The 13,488-nt window shown below is 55.8% G+C and overlaps 1 pseudogene; it reads left to right on the top strand.

Moving 5' to 3' along the window:
- Nucleotides 1-1,215: 1,215 nt before the first annotated feature.
- Nucleotides 1,216-11,620, top strand: LOC120748270 (2-oxoisovalerate dehydrogenase subunit alpha, mitochondrial-like; annotated as a pseudogene).
- The last annotated feature ends 1,868 nt before the right edge of the window (nt 11,621-13,488 follow it).

The raw sequence follows: 13,488 nt of genomic DNA, 5'->3' as shown, positions 1-13,488 counted from the left end.
TGGGACCCCCGAAATGAGACTGGGACCCCCCCGCTGAGGGCATCGGGGCCGGTCTGGGACCCCCCCAGGACCCCCCAAATGAGCCTGGGACCCTCTCGGGACCCCCCTGGAACCATCGGGAACCCCCCGGGACCCCCAGAATGAACCCGGGACCCTCCTGGGACCCCCAAAATGAGCCTGGGACCCTCCTGGGACCCCCCTGGAACCATCGGGAACCCCCCCGGGACCCCCAGAACGAACCCGGGACCTCCCCAGGACCCCCAAAATGAGATTGGGACCCCCCCCGGGACCCCCAAAATGACCCCGGGACCCCCCAAACCTGCCCGGGGGGGGGCGCTCTGGACACCTGCGGCAGCACCGGGACCCCCCCCCCAAAACCTGAGGACATTTGGGGGGGGGATTTTTTTGGGGGGTGGGGGGTGTCCGGAACATCGGTGCCAAGATTTTGGGGGACCCCCCCCGCCCCTCCCCCCGCTCTGTACAGTCTGTAAATACGGCGCCGCCCCTCCCCCACCTCGCCCCTCCCCCGTTTTTAAGTTATTCCTGCCCCTCCCCCACTCTGTGCCGACCCCTCCCCAAATTAAAAATAAAAATAATAAAAATAAATTTAAAAAAAATAAACGTAGGGACACCCCCCCCCCCCGCCGCCACGACCCCCCCCCCCCCACGACCCCCGTGTGCTTTGGGGAGAGGGCGGGGCGCCATGTCGCGATAGGGGAGGGGCGGGGGCGCCATGTCGCGATAGGGGAGGGGAGGGGTCACACGGTGGGGAAGGGGATTTTGGGTTGGGGGGGGGGGCGGCCGGGAGAAGCCCCCCCGATGTCACTCAAGGGGCGGGGCCGAGGCACCGCCCACCTTTACCTGTGGGGGCGTGGCCTCGGGACGCGGTACGGTAATTTATGCTAATTAGGGTGTGCAGAGGCGGTGCATGGTAATTTTATGGTAATTGAGGGGCGGGGCCGGGCACGTGTACGCCGATATTTATGTTAATTAGGGGGTGGGATCAGCACAGCGCACAATGTATGCTAATTTTATGGTAATTAGGGGGCGTGACCAGGCCATGACCCTCCATAGGTGGGATATTTACATAATTAGAGGGCGGGGCCACTCACCCCCCACGCTGTATGTTAATTTATGATAATTAGAGGGCGGGATCAGGCACAGCCACGCCCCCGTGCAGCGGATTATGCTAATTAGTGGGCGTGGTCAACCGATATGGGCGTGGCCTCCCCCCGCCGCCAGCGCCCCCCGCGCGCAGCCAATCAGGCGCCGCCGCCGCCACCGCCCCCCGCGCGCGGCCAATCAGCGCCGCCGCCCCGCCCGCGGCCAATCGGCGCCCGGCGCCCCGCGCGGCCACGCCCCCCGGGGAAGATGGCGGCGCTGAGGGCGCTGCGATGGCGGCGGCGGCTCCCGGGGCCGATCGTGAGGCGGCTGCTGGGGACGGCGGTGAGCGAGGCCGGGGGACACCGCGGGGACACCGGGGGACATCGAGGGACACCGGGGGGGCACCGAGGGGGCACCGGGGGACATCGGGGGGACATCGGGGGACACCGGGGGGACACCGGGGGACATCGGGGGACACCGGGGGACATCGGGGGACATCGGGGGGACACCGAGGGGGCACCGGGGGACATCGGGGGACACCGCGGGGACATCGGGGGGACATCGGGGGGGCACCGGGGGGACATCGGGGGACACCGGGGGACACCGGGGGACACCGGGGGGGCACCGGGGGGCCGCGTCCCCTCTGCGAGCGCCCCTGTCCCGCCCCGGCTGTGCCCCGTGATGTCCCGGTGTCCCGATGTGCCGCTGTCCCGGTGTCCCGATGTGCCGATGTCCCCGTGTCCCGATATCCCGATATCCCGATGTCCCCGTGTCCGATGTCCCGATGTCCCGGTATCCCGATATTCTGATATCCCGATGTCCCGATATCCCGGTGTCCCGATGTCCCGATGTCCCTGATCCCGGTGTCCCTTTTTGGAGCGGTTTTGGGTCAGTTTTGGGTCAGTTTGGCGTTTTTTGGGGTGGTTTTGGGTCAGTTTCGGGGTTTTGGGGTCAGTTTTGGGTCAGTTTTTGGGATTTTTTGGGGTCAGTTTTCGGGTTTTGGGGTCCCCGGTCCCGCAGGAGTCCCTTTTTGGGGTGGTTTTGGGTCAGTTTTGGGTCAGTTTTTGGGGTGATTTCGGGTCAGTTTTGGGTCAGTTTTGGGTCAGTTTTTGGGGTGATTTCAGGTCAGTTTCGGGTCAGTTTTGGGTCAGTTTTGGGGTTTTTTGGGTCAGTTTTGGGTCAGTTTTTGGGGTCAGTTTTGGGTCAGTTTTTGGGGGTGATTTTGGGTCAGTTTTGGGTCAGTTTTCGGGGTTTTTTGCTGTCAGTTTTGGGTCAGTTTTTGGGGTCAGTTTTTGGGTCAGTTTTTGGGATTTTTTGGGGTCAGTTTTTGGGATTTTTGGGGTCAGTTTTGGGTCAGTTTTGCGGTGATTTTGGGTCAGTTTCGGGTCAGTTTTGGGTCAGTTTTCGGGTGTTTTTGGGGTCCCGGTCCCGCAGGAGTCCCTTTTTGGGGCGGTTTTGGGTCAGTTTTGGGTCAGTTTTGTGGTGATTTTGGGTCAGTTTTTGGGGTGATTTCGGGTCAGTTTTTGGGGTCAGTTTTTGGTGTTTTTGGGGTCCCCGGTCCCGCAGGAGTCCCCCGAGGAGCGGCCGCAGTTCCCGGGAGCCTCGGCCGAGTTCGCCGAGCGCCTGGAGTTCATCCAGCCGCAGGTGCTGGCCGGGATCCCGGTGTACCGCGTGATGGACCGGCAGGGACAGGTGCTGCGCCCCTCCGAGGACCCCCAGGTGAGCCGGGGGACGCACCTGGGACAGGTGACACGCAGGGGACAGGGACACAGGTGACACAGGACAGGGGACGCACCTGGGACAGGTGACACACAGGTGACAGGGGACACACACGGGACACACACGGGACACACACGGGACACACAGGGGACAGGTGACACGGGACAGGTGACACACAGGGGACAGGTGACACGGGACAGGGGACGCACCTGGGACAGGGGACACACTGGGGACAGGGGACACAGGTGACACAGGACAGGGGACACACCTGGGACAGGTGACACACAGGGGACAGGGGACACACACGGGACAGGTGACACAGGACAGGGGACACACCTGGGACAGGTGACACACAGGGGACACACACGGGACACACACGGGACACACAGGGGACAGGTGACACGGGACAGGTGACACACACGGGACAGGTGACACACAGGTGACACACAGGGGATACACCTGGGACAGGTGACACACACAGGACAAGTGACACACAGGTGACACACCTGGGACAGGTGAGAGGAGACAGGTGACACGGGACAGGTGCCACACCTGCCCAGGTGTCCCTCAGTGTCACACACCTGTCCCCACACCTGCCCAGGTGTCCCTCAGGTGTCCCTAAGGTGTCCCTCAGGTGCCACACCCGTCCCCACACCTGCCCAGGTGTCCCCCAGGTGTCCCTCAGGTGCCACACCTGTCCCCACAGCTGCCCAAGGAACAGGTGCTGAAGCTCTACAGGACGATGACGCTGCTCAACACCATGGACCGGATCCTGTACGAGTCCCAGCGCCAGGTATGGCCGGGGCTCACCTGGGCTCACCTGGGACTCAGCTGGGCTCACCTGGGCTCACCTGGAGCTCACCTGGGGCTCACCTGGGCTCACCTGAGCTCACCTGGAGCTCACCTGGAGCTCACCTGGGCTCACCTGGGCTCACCTGAACTCACCTGGGCTCACCTGGGGCTCACCTGAGCTCACCTGGGCTCACCTGGGCTCACCTGAGCTCACCTGGCGCTGCTCCAGGGCCGGATCTCCTTCTACATGACCAACTACGGCGAGGAGGGGACGCACGTGGGCAGCGCCGCCGCGCTCGACGCCTCCGACCTCGTCTTCGGGCAGTACCGGGAGGCAGGTGAGGCACACCTGGGGCAGGTGAGACAGGTGAGGCACACCTGGGGCAGGGGAGGGACACCTGGGGCAGGTGAGACAGGTGAGGCACACCTGGGACAGGTGAGACAGGTGAGGCACACCTGGGGCAGGGGAGGGACACGGGTACAGGGGAGAGAGGTGAGAGACGGGTGGAACAGGTGCGACGCAGGTGTCCCCAGGTGTCCCCAGGTGTCCCCAGGCGCCCCCAGGTGTGATGCAGGTGTCCCCAGGTGTCACACAGGTGTAGCTCAGGTGTGCCCAGGTGTGCCCAGGTGTGACGCAGGTGTCCCCAGGTGTGCTGCTGTACCGCGGGTACCCGCTGGAGCTGTTCATGGTTCCTGGGGAGGTCACAGGTGTCACACAGGTGTAACCCCGGTGACGCAGGTGTAGCTCAGGTGTAGCTCAGGTGTGCCCAGGTGTGACGCAGGTGCCCCCAGGCGCCCCCAGGTGTGACGCAGGTGTCCCCAGGTGTGCTGCTGTACCGCGGGTACCCGCTGGAGCTGTTCATGGTTCCTGGGGAGGTCACAGGTGTCACACAGGTGTAGCTCAGGTGTAGCTCAGGCGTGCCCAGGTGTGACGCAGGTGTCCCCAGGTGTGCCCAGGTGTGACGCAGGTGTCCCCAGGTGTCCCCAGGTGTGACGCAGGTGTCACACAGGTGTCCCCAGGTGTAGCTCAGGTGTCCCCAGGTGCCCCCAGGTGTGACGCAGGTGTAACCCCGGTGACACAGGTGTAGCTCAGGTGTAGCTCAGGTGTAGCTCAGGTGTCCCCAGGTGTCCCCAGGTGTGACGCAGGTGTCACCAGGTGCGCCCAGGTGTGACGCAGGTGTCCCCAGGTGTGCTGCTGTACCGCGGGTACCCGCTGGAGCTGTTCATGGTTCCTGGGGAGGTCGCAGGTGTCACACAGGTGTAGCTCAGGTGTAGCTCAGGTGTCCCCAGGTGTGCCCAGGTGTGACGCAGGTGTCCCCAGGTGTGCTGCTGTACCGCGGGTACCCGCTGGAGCTGTTCATGGCGCAGTGTGCTACGGCAACGCGCGTGACCCGGCAAGGGGCGGCAGATGCCGGTGCACTACGGCTGCCCGAGCGCCACTTCGTCACCATCTCGTCCCCGCTGGCCACGCAGATCCCGCAAGGTGCGTGCCGTGCCACCTGTCCTCATCTGTGTCACTGTCCTGTGTCACCTGTCCTGAGCTGTGCCACCTGTCCCTGCTCTGTGTCACCTGTCCTGTGTCACCTGTCCTGTTATGTGTCACCTGTCCTGTGTCACCTGTCCCTGCTCTGTGCCGCCCGGCCCGGCACCTGGCACCGACACCTGCCGCCTGTCCTGCTCTGTGTCCCCTGTCCTGCTCTGTGTCACCTGTCCTGTTCTGTGTCACCTGGCCCCGCTCTGTGTCACCTGGCACCTGTCCTGTTCTGTGTCACCTGTCCTGATCTGTGTCCCCTGTCCTGTTCTGTGTCACCTGTCCCCGCCCTCTCCCACCTCCCTCTCCCCTTCCCCAAATTCCCATTCCCCCCCCAAATTCTCCTCATTTTTCCCCCCCAAATCCCCGAGGGAATTTCCCCCCAAATTCCCCTCCTTTTCCCCCCCATCCCTGAAGGAATTTCCCCCGATCCCTGAGGGAATTTCCCCCGATCCCTGAGGGAATTTCCCCCGATCCCTGAGGGAATTTCCCCCGAATCCCTGAGGGAATTTCCCCCGATCCCTGAGGGAATTTCCCCCCCGATCCCTGAGGGAATTTCCCCAAACCCCCGAGGGAATTTCCCCCAATCCCTGAGGGAATTCCCCCCGGAATCCCGGGATTTCCCCGCAGCCGTGGGCGCGGCCTACGCCATCAAGCGCGCGGACGCCAAATTCCCCTCGTTTCACCCCCAAATCCCCGAGGGAATTTCCCCCAATCCCTGAGGGAATTTCCCCCCCAATCCCTGAGGGAATTTCCTCCCCAATCCCTGAGGGAATTTCCCCCGATCCCTGAGGGAATTTCCCCCAAATCCCGAGGGAATTTCCCCCAAATCCCTGAGGGAATTTCCCCCGATCCCTGAGGGAATTTCCCCCCGGATTCCCGGGGGTTTCCCCGCAGCCGTGGGCGCGGCCTACGCCATCAAGCGCGCGGACGCCAAATTCCCCTCGTTCACCCCAAACCCCCGAGGGAATTTCCCCTGATCCCCGAGTGAATTTCCCCAAATCCCTGAGGGAATTTCCCCACATCCCTGAGGGAATTTCCCCCCGGATTTTCCCCGCAGCCGTGGGCGCGGCCTACGCCATCAAGCGCGTGCGGACGCCAAATTCCCCTCATTGTCCCCTCAATTCCGCTCATTTCCCCCGATCCCTGAGGGAATTTCCCCCAAATCCCTGAGGGAATTTCCCCCCCCAATCCCCGAGGGAATTTCCCCCGATCCCTGAGGGAATTTTCCCCCGGATTCCCGGGATTTTCCCGCAGCCGTGGGTGCGGCCTACGCCATCAAGCGCGCGGACGCCAAATTCCCCTCATTTCACCCCAAATCCCTGAGGGAATTTCCCCAAACCCCTCCCTCATTTTTTCCCCAAATCCCTGAGGGAAATTTCCCCCAATCCCTGAGGGAATTTCCCCCCCAATCCCTGAGTGAATTTCCCCCTCAATCCCTGAGGGAATTTCCCCCCGGATTCCCGGATTTCCCCGCAGCCGTGGGCGCGGCCTACGCCATCAAGCGCGCGCGGACGCCAGCCGGGCGGTGGTCTGCTATTTCGGGGAGGGGGCGGCCAGCGAGGGCGACGCTCACGCCGGCTTCAACTTCGCCGCCACCCTCGAGTGCCCCGTGGTCTTCTTTCTGCCGCAACAACGGCTACGCCATCTCCACGCCCACCTCGGAGCAGTAACGGGGCGACGGGATCGGTGGGGGAAAACGGGAAAAGGGGGAAAAAATGGGAAAAAAACGGGAATTTGGGGGAAAAAAATGGGAAAAAACTGAAAAAACCCCCAGAAAAATCGGGAGAAATCGGGGAAAATCTGGGGTTTGCCATCTCCATCCATCCCACGCCCACCTCGGAGCAGTGCCAGGGGCACGGGATCGGTGGGAAAAGGGGGAATTGGGGAAAAAATGGGGAAAATGGGAAAAAAGGGGGAAAAAATGGAAATTCTGGAAAAAATCGGGGGGAATCTGGGGGTTTTTTGGGTTTTTCCCGGAATCCGACGGGGTTTTGGGGATTTTTCCCTGTAATCCAACAAGTTTTTTGGGATTTTTTCCGGAATCTGACGGGATTTTTCCCCGGAATCTGACGGGGGTTTTGGGGATTTTCCCTGGAATCCGACAGGACTTTTGGGATTTTTTTCCCGGAATCCCACAGGATTTTTTTTGGGATTTTCCTGCGAATCCGACGGGATTTTTTCAGAATCTGACGGGATTCTTGTGATTTTCCCTGGAATTTGATGGGATTTTTGTGATTTTCACCGGAATCCGACAGGGTTTTTGGGAATCCGATGGGATTTTTTTGGTTTTTTTCCCCGGAATCCGACGGGATTTTTTGGGATTTTCCCTGGAATCCGATGGGATTTTTTGTGATTTTCCCCAGAATCCGACGGGGTGTTTGGGAATCTGACGGGATTTTTGGGATTTTTTTCCCCGGAATCCGATGGGATTTTTTGTGGTGTTTTTTTCCCCGGAATCCGACGGGATTTTTTTTGGTATTTTCCTGGGAATCCGACGGGGTTTTTGGGATTTTTCCCCGCAATCCGATGGGATGGATTTTTTTCAGAATCCGATGGGATTTTTGTGATTTTCTCTGGAATCTGACGGGGTGTTTGGGATTTTTCCCTGCAATCCGATGGGATTTTTTTGGGAATCTGACGGGATTTTTGGGGATTTTCTTGGGAATCCGATGGGGGTTTTGTGATTTTTCCCCCGGAATCCGACGGGATTTTTTTGGTATTTTCCTGGGAATCTGATGGGGTTTTTGTGATTTCCCCCGGAATCCGAGGGGGTTTTTTTGGGATTTTTCCTCCGAATCCGACGGGATTTTTGGGAATCCGACGGGGGTTTTTGGTATTTCCCGGGAATCCGACGGGGTGTTTTTGTGATTTTCCCCCGGATCCGACGGGATTTCCGGGGATTTCTCCCCGGCAGCGGCGCGGGGCCCGGGCTACGGGGCTGCTCTCCATCCGCTTGGACGGCAACGACGTCTTCGCCGTGTACAAACGCCACGAGGGAGGCGCGGCGCCGCGCCGTGGCCGAGAACCAGCCCTTCCTCATCGAGGCCATGACCTACCGGTGCGCCCCCGAAAAAACCACGGATCCGCCCCTCCGAGGCCCGGGAAAAGTCGGGGGGGGGTTCTGAAATTCCTGGGAAAAAAATTAGATTTTCCCTGAAATTTTTGGGAAAAAAAAATTGATTTTATCTGAAATTCTCGGGAAAAAAATTAGGATTTTTATTGAATTTCCTTGGGGGAAAAAAAAATGGATTTTTATGAGTTTCCTAAAAAAAAATTACTCTTCTCTGAAATTCCCGGGAAAAAAAAATCGATTTTCCCTGAAATTCCTGAAAAAAAAATGGGTTTGCCCCTGAAATTCCCGAAAAAAAAAAAAATCGATTTTCCCTGAAATTTTTGGAAAAAAAAAATCGACTTCTCTGAAATTCCCGGAAAAAAAAAAAAAAAAGATTTTTATTGAATTTCCTTGGAGAAAAAAAATCGATTTTTTATTGAATTTTCTGGGAAAAAATCCGATTTTTATTGAATTTCCTAAAAAAAATCACTCAATCTTCCCTGAAATTCCCGAAAAAAGATAGATTTTTTCCCTGAAATTCCTGAAGAAAAGAAAAATCGATTTTCCTTTCCCCCTGAAATGCCTGAAAAAAAATGGGTTTGCCCCTGAAATTCCTGAAAAAAAAAAAAAGGATTTTCTCTGAAATTCCTGGAAATAAATTGATTTTCTTCTCTGAAATTCCTGGAAAAAAAAAAGGGTTTGCCCTGGAAATACCTGAAAAAAATTAGATTTTCCCCGAAATTCCAGGAAAAAATCGATTTCTCTGAATTCCTGGAAAAAAAATCGATTTTCTCCCCCCCTGAAATTCTTGAAAAAACCTGTGCTTTGCCCTGAATTTAAAAAGGAACACTTCACTTTCCCCTGGATTCCCGAAACCCCCCCCCTCACTTCTCCCCCAGAATTCCCCCAGCCCCTTTGCTTTTCCCAGGAATTTCCCCCCCCCCCATTCTCCCCATTTTCCCCAATTTCCAATGGCTTTTTCCCCAATTTCCCCTGGATTTTCTCTCATTTTTCCCCTGGATTTTCCACTTTTTTTCCCATTTTTCCAGGATCGGGCACCACAGCACGAGCGCGACGACAGCTTGGTGCTCCCTTGCATTCTCCCCGGTTTTCCCCTGGATTTTTCCCCAATTTCCCCTGGATTTTTCCCGTTTTTTCCCCTGGATTTTCCCGTTTTTTTCCCATTTTTCCCCTGGATTTTCCCCATTTTTCCCTGGATTTTCCACCGTTTTTTCCCCCAGGATCGGGCACCACAGCAGCGAGCGACGACAGCTCCGCTCTCCCCTTGCATTCTCCCCCGTTTTCCCCCTGGATTTTTCCCCAATTTCCCCTGGATTTTTCCCCCCAATTTCCCCTGGATTTTTCCCGTTTTTCCCCTGGATTTTCCCCTGGATTTTCCCCGTTTTCCCCCCAAGATCGGGCACCACAGCACGAGCGAACAACAGCTCCGCATTCCCTTGCATTCTTCTCCCCATTTTCCCCCGTTTTTCCCCTGGATTTTCCCCAATTTCCCTGGATTTTTCCCGTTTTCACCCCTGGATTTTTCCCTGGATTTTCCCCTGGATTTTTTCCCATTTTTTCCAGGATCGGGCACCACAGCACGAGCGACGACAGCTCGGCGTACCGCTCCGTGGACGAGGTGAATTACTGGGACAAGCAGGATCACACCCCATCTCCCGCCTGCGGCACTACATGGCGCGGCGCCAGTGGTGGGACGAGGCGCAGGAGAAGGCCTGGAGGAAGAATTCCCGAAAAAATGGTGCGGGGGCGGAATTCCCGGGGTTCGGGGGAGGATTCCCGGGTTTGGGGGAGAATTCCCAGGGTTTGGGGGAGAATTCCCAGCGTTTGGGGGAGAATTCCCAGGATTCGGGGGAGAATTCCCGGGGTTTGGGGGAGAATTCCTCGTTCTTGGGGGAGAATTCCCAGCATTTGGGGGAGAATTCCTGGTGCTTGTGGGAGAATTCCTGGTTCTTGGGGGAGAATTCCCAGCGTTTGGGGGAGAATTCCCAGGATTCGGGGGAGAATTCCTGGGATTTGGGGGAGAATTCCCAGGGTTGGGGGAGAATTCCCAAGGTTTGGGGGAGGATTCCCGGGGTTTGGGGGAGAATTCCTGGGGTTTGGGGGAGAATTCCTGGGGTTCGGGGGGGAATTCCCGGGTTCGGGGGAGAATTCCTGGGGTTTGGGGGGAGAATTCCCAGGGTTTGGGGGAGAATTCCTGGGGTTTTGGGAGAATTCCCAGTGTTTGGGGGAGAATTCCTGGGATTTGGGGTAGAATTCCTAGGGCTTAGGGAGAATTCCTTGGGGTTTTGGGGGAATTCCTGGTTCTTGGGGGAGAGATTCCCGGCGTTCTGGGGGGAGAATTCCAGGGGTTTTGGGGAGAATTCCCGGGATTTGGGGAGAATTCCCGAAGTTTTGTTTTCGGGCGGTGCTTTCGGGAGAATTCCCAATGTTTTGGGGTGGTGCGAAGATCCCAGGGGGATTGGGGGAAATAATTGAGATTTTGGGGAAAAATCCTTGGGATCTTGGGAGAGAAATTACTGAGGGTTTAGGGAAAAATCCCGAGGGTTTTTGAGGAAAAATCCTTGAGGGTTTTGGGGGAAAAATCTTTGGGATTTTTGGGGGAAAATCCTTGGGATTTAGGGAGAGAAATCTTTGGGATTTAGGGAGAGAAATCCTTGGGATTTAGAGAGAGAAATCCTTGGGATTTAGGGAGAGAAATCCTTGGGATTTTGGGGGAGGATCCCTGGGATTTAAGGAGAGAAATCTTTGGGATTTAAGGAGAGAAATCCTTGGGATTTAGGGAGAGAAATCCCTGGGATTTAGGGAGAGAAATCCTTGGGATTTAGAGAGAGAAATCTTTGGGATTAGGGAGAGAAATCCTTGGGATTTTAGAGAGAGAAATATTGGGATTTAAGGAGAGAAATCTTTGGGATTTAAGGAGAGAAATCTTTGGGATTTAGGGAGAGAATCCTTGGATTTAGAGAGAGAAATCTTTGGGATTTAAGGAGAGAAATCTTTGGGATTTAAGGAGAGAAATCTTTGGGATTTAAGGAGAGAAATCCTTGGGATTTTGGGGGAGGATCCCTGGGATTTGTGGTGGGAAATTTTGGGGATTTCGGGTGGGAAATTCGGGGATTTCCTGGGTAGGAAATTTCCGGGCAGGAACCCGGGAAAACCGCCGCCGTTTCGGGGGCCGAACCCCGGGATCCCGGGGGCTGCGGAGGTGCGGAATTCCCGGGAATCCCGGCAGGTGCTGGAGGCGTTCGAGCAGGCGGAGCGCGAGCCGAAGCCGCCGCCGCAGCTGCTCTTCTCCGACGTCTACCGGGAGATGCCGCCGAAGGCTGCGGCAGCAGCAGGGAGCAGCTGGAGCGGCACCTGGAGACCTACGGGGAGCACTACCCGCTCCAGCAGTTCCAGAAGTGAGCCCGGAATTCCATGGAATTCCGCGGAATTCCGGCAGGAGAAACCCCGGGAATTCCCTGAGCAGTCCCCAAATCCACCGCGTTCCGCCCCAAATCCGCTCCAATCCCACCCAAAATCCACCTGGAGCCCCCCTGGGGGGCACTACCCGCTCCAGCAGTTCCAGAAGTGAGCCCGGAATTCCACGGAATTCTGCGGAATTCCGGCAGGAAACCCCCGGGGAATTCCCTGAGCTTCCCCAGGATTCCCAAATCCACCGCGTTCCGCCCAAAATCCGCTCCAATCCCACCCCAAATCCACCTGGAGCCCCCCGGGGAGCTTCTCCCGATCCCGGAATTCCGGGAATTCCACGGAATTCCAGCAGGAAAACCCTGGGAATTCCCTGAGCTTTCCCAGATTTCCAAATCCGCCCCGATCCCGCCCCAAATCCACCTGGAACTTCTCCCGATCCCGGAATCCCGGGAATTCCACGGAATTCCGGCAGGAACGCCCTGGGAATCCCCTGAGCAATCCCTGGGAATTCCCTGAGCGAATCCCCGGGAATCCCCTGAGCGATCCCCAGGAATTTCCTGAGCAATCCCCGGGAATTCCCTGAGCAATCCCGGGAATTTCCTGAGGCAATCCCTGGGAATTCCCTGAGCAATCCCGGGAATTTCCTGAGCAATCCCTGGGAATTTCCTGAGCAATCCCTGGGAATTCCCTGAGCAATCCCGGGAATTTCCTGAGCGATCCCTGGGAATCCCCTGAGCAATCCCTGGGAATTCCCTGAGCGATCCCTGGGAATCCCCTGAGCGATCCCTGGGAAATTCCCTGAGTGATCCCTGGGAATTCCTGAGCGATCCCTGGGATTCCCTGAGCGATCCTGGGAATTCCCTGAGCACTCCCTGGGAATCCCCTGAGCGATCCCAAATCCGCCCCGAGTCCAGCCGGAGCTTTTCCCGGAATTCCCGGATTTTCCCCCCAAAATCCCATATAAAATCCATTTTGGAGAGGAGGAGCCGCGGGCTTTCGGGAGCGACCCCGACCCGGAGTTGGGATTTGGGGATTTGGATTCGGGATTTGGGGATTGGGGATTTGGGGATTTGGGGACTTGGGATTTTTTCTTTACTTTTTTTTATTTATTATTTGTTTTAATTTTTATGTGTGGTATATAATTTATTTTTTTTTATTTTTATATTTTATTTCATATTTTCTTTTTTATTTTATTTATATATTTTTAATTTATATTTTTATTTTTGCTTTTATTTTATATTTTTAAATTTTATATTATTTTTCTTTGATTTTTATGTATATTTTATTTTATTTATTTTTATATCTATATATAATTTTTATTTTATTTTATTTTTATTTTTAATTTATTTTATTTGATTTTTATGTGTGTGTATATATATATTTATTATTTTATTTTATTTTATTTTATTTTAAATTAACTCCCGGGGCTCCTCCGGGCCCAGGATGCGACACAGAAAAACCCCAAAATCCATGGAAAAACGACAATTTAATTTAATTTAATTTAATTATTTTAATTAATTAAATTAATTAATATAATTTAATTAATCACTGCTGGGACTCCTCCAGGCCCAGGATGCGACATCCCGGCAGTGCCAGGAACAACCCAGAAAAAACCCCGAATCCATGGGAAACGACAAATTAATTTATTTTATTTTATTTATTTATTTTAATTAATTAAATTAATTAATATAATTTAATTAATCACTGCTGGGGCTCGTCCAGGCCCAGGATGCGACATCCCGGCAGCGCCGCCCTCCAGCAGAGCCCGGAACCGCCCGGGGCTGGAACGGGAATTTCCGGAGAGATCCAGGGAGCGCAGGGAGCTGCGGGAACCGGATAAACCGGGATAAACTGG

The sequence above is a fragment of the Hirundo rustica genome, chromosome 39 (assembly GCF_015227805.2).
Source record: "Hirundo rustica isolate bHirRus1 chromosome 39, bHirRus1.pri.v3, whole genome shotgun sequence".
Lineage (NCBI taxonomy): Eukaryota > Metazoa > Chordata > Aves > Passeriformes > Hirundinidae > Hirundo > Hirundo rustica.
Note: the sequence above shows the minus strand (reverse complement) of the source record. Positions and strands in the feature narration are given on the sequence as shown.